The following is a 3,726-nucleotide window of genomic DNA, read 5'->3' as shown; positions in this document are numbered from 1 at the left end:
TTTTATTCCACTTGGATTTCTCACATAGTGGGCGACAATATTGGCATGCATCTATAATTTCCCATAAAATCAAAGTGTTAGATGAACAAAAAGTTTAAATCTAAGCACAACCATTGGCATAGCGCAAATTATCAACCTAGGACAATCATTAATGCATACCTACAACATCATTCCATAATATTAACAAGGCAAGCAAGATAACAAATAAAAGCGTCAAAATTAGATTAGCACAATAAGCATAACTTGGATCTCTTAACTCAAGCGCGATTAGACCTTAATCTCAAGAGCCACCAAGCTCTGATAGCCGCCCCGCCCCCCCGCGCCCGCCAATTGTTAGAGCCCTAGAGGGGGGGTGATTAGGGTTTATGCTAATCTAATCCGATTAAATGCAACTAAATTAATTAATCAAATATAGTCTTGCAAAGATAGAATACAAGAGTTTGTGTAAGAATATGCATATACACATAGGTGATATAATCCTAGCCAAAGAGGTATAGCTATATGACTAGAGATGTATCCAAGGAATATACTAAATCAACACAAGGGTAAATAATCTAAACAAGATAGTGAATGAATAAATGTAGTAATGCACAATTAGCCCGATATAAGATAAAATAGAGCAATTGGGATATTAAGATTAAATGCAAAACAAATACGCCAAAGATAACTCAAACAGCAATATGATCACGGAGTTCGGACTTTCCGTCTACGGTCTCGCCCTCCCCACTCCCCCACTCTCCCGGGAGAAATCCACTATCACCAACGCGGCGTTTGTTCTACACTCACCCGAACAACGTTACACCTCAACAAGTATCGGTTTTCAGACGGCTCCAGCGACACAACCAGTTCACTCCTCAGACTCGGCTTTTTTAGTTTACCGAAAACTTCACACACACTCGGCTTTCTAGCTCACCGAAACCTTACACTTCTCACAATGTAAGCAATACATACAATGATTGTTTCTTCTAATATGGATATGAGAATTCAACTCTATCGGCTCAACTAATGTTACTATCTCTCACAAACCCCAAATATATTATGAATGCAAATAACAGATAAGCTCAAGTGGGTGTGTGAAATGAGATTAATCAAATCTAAACTCAATACTGAACTAGCGCTTTAATAAGATGATAATCAAACAAATAAATATAAAGCCTTAGAAAAAGAGTTTAGAAAACTTCTCAATGAGATAGCAAAAGATGAGGAGAATAGTTGATGCTCACAACTCAATAGAATGATCTCCTTAAGCTGCTGGGAATTTTCTTCGGCAAAACAAACTTTGAAACAACTAAAAACTCTTCAACAAACGTTGGCTTAAAAACTCTTTATAAACTCTGCTAAACATCCATAAGCAAAAAAACAGTGGAAAGTTTGAGGGCTTTTATAGCCTCTTTAAACCAGCCCGTACACAACCCGCAAAAACGAAATTATCAAACTTAGCCGTTACTAGCCGTTATAAGTGGCTGAAAAACCAAAAGACCCCAATTCAGATTCTGGAAATTTGCGTTATCTGACTTTATAAATCAGTTAAACATAGTAAATAAATTCAAAATCATGCATAATTTTGTGGAAATGTTCATAAACATGTATATGACACTGTTAGAGAAATATTCTGAAAATAAAAATCATTTCTTATTTGAGAGAAATAAATATTTTAACACAGATATACAGTTTCTGAAAATCTGCTGACATACACGATTTTGTAAAATCAATTGGGCATAGTAAATCAACTCCAAAAATAGTAAACTTTTGAGAGAAGTTTCTAAACATGTAGATAAACATGTCAAAGAAAGAATTTCTTGAATATCACTTCCCATTTATGAAAACTCATCTGTTTTGTAAAACATGCACGAACATGCACAAACGAAAAACATGATTTTGTAAATTCCATTAAACATAACAAATCAATTCTAAACTTGATGAAACTTTGTGAAATATTTATAAACATGAAAACAAACATGTTAGAAAAAGAATTTCTCAAATTGAATTTCTATTTGTGAAAACTCATGTATTTTATAAGTATGTCCAAAACATGAAAACCCAAAACCATGCATGTATATATATAACTATATATATACATAGAAACCAAATACATGTGTGTATATGATATTGAGCTTAAGGTACTTAACACACATAATATAAAACCTAAACTAAGTTACCCAAGCTAGATCTTGATCTTCAATAAGCTCGACTTGGTACACTTGCGGATGAAGCTTGAACTTGATCTTTAACTTTGAATTGTATGTTGCTTCACTCCACAATTCCGCCAACCTCCATTTGATATGATCGTTAAGGCTCGATTCCATCCATCCTCCAACTACGTTGTTTGTCTACAAAACATAGGAATGCACAAACACTAGACAAACAACATTAGTAGTAAATTGTTTGGTATGTTGCTTCACTCCACAATTCCGCCAACCTCCATTTGATATGATCGTTAAGGCTCGATTCCATCCATCCTCCAACTACGTTGTTTGTCTACAAAACATAGGAATGCACAAACACTAGACAAACAACATTAGTAGTAAATTGTTTGTAAATCATCATCAAAACAAGAAGGCCAACAAATCCGGTTTGGAAGCCGGAACTTCTACACACTCGGTTTTCTAGCTAACCGAAAACTCTACAACTCACACTATTGCAAACTCACTCTACAGCCTCTCAAGTGTTGAACTAGACGTGTCTCCCTCATGCAATCACACTCTACACCCTCTCAAGTGTTGGACCTAGACGTGTCTCCCTCAAGTGCTCGGATACAACCTCTCCCTAGGGTCGTCAACCGACGCCACTCCTCTTGGGATGATCCCCGACTCTCGCCACACACTTCTCTCGGTATACAAGTGTATTACAAAGTGATCCTCACAATAAGCACAATATAACAAATGATTATTCTCTAATATGGATGAGAACACAATGAAAGCTCACACTCAATTATTACAACTCTCACCAACCCAAAATATATTATGAATGTAAATACAATAAGCTCAAGTGGGTGTGTGTAATAATGAGATAAAGAGTGTGTGTAACAATGAGATAATATAATCAAATCTAAACTCAATATAAAAAAGCTAGCTTTAAAGAATGATAATCAAATAACTAAGCAAATGTAAAGCTAGATAAGAGTTTAGAAAACTTCTCAATAGATGACAAGATGGAGAGATGGAGATTGAAGCCCAAACAAGAAGATGATCTCCTCCACTTGTGAAAATTTATTCATAAACCAAACAAACACTAAAACACACTTAAACCCTTGTTTAAAACTTGTTTAAAACACTTCTTGGATTCATTGATAGAACTGAGGTATAAGGAGGTATTTATAGAAACCCTAAAGCCAAGAGAAAGCCAAGAAAAGATCAAAAAACCACTCAGCAACGGCTCTGGAAAACTAGCTTTTAGAACTGATATGAAAGTGTGGCGGTTGAGCGCGGCGGTCGACTACGCTGGACAACAAGTGGTCGACCGCGACGGTCGACAGCGAAAGTCTCTGGACTACGTACGGTCGACCGTCATGGTCGACCGCGAGCCATAAAAACAAATAATGAGTTTCTGAACTCATGGCGGTCGACCGTGGCGGTCGACCGCGAACTGACACATGAAATCAGGTCTGAAAACTGTTTATCTGATTTTAAAACACTGTTTAAAAATATCAAATAAATTCTAAAAAATATAAAACTTTGAGGAATGATTGTAGACATGGTAATAAACATGCTACAATAACTGGTTTCC

This window comes from Asparagus officinalis, chromosome 5 (genome assembly GCF_001876935.1).
Source record: "Asparagus officinalis chromosome 5, Aspof.V1, whole genome shotgun sequence".
NCBI classification, from domain to species: domain Eukaryota; kingdom Viridiplantae; phylum Streptophyta; class Magnoliopsida; order Asparagales; family Asparagaceae; genus Asparagus; species Asparagus officinalis.
This window is presented reverse-complemented; position numbering follows the sequence as displayed.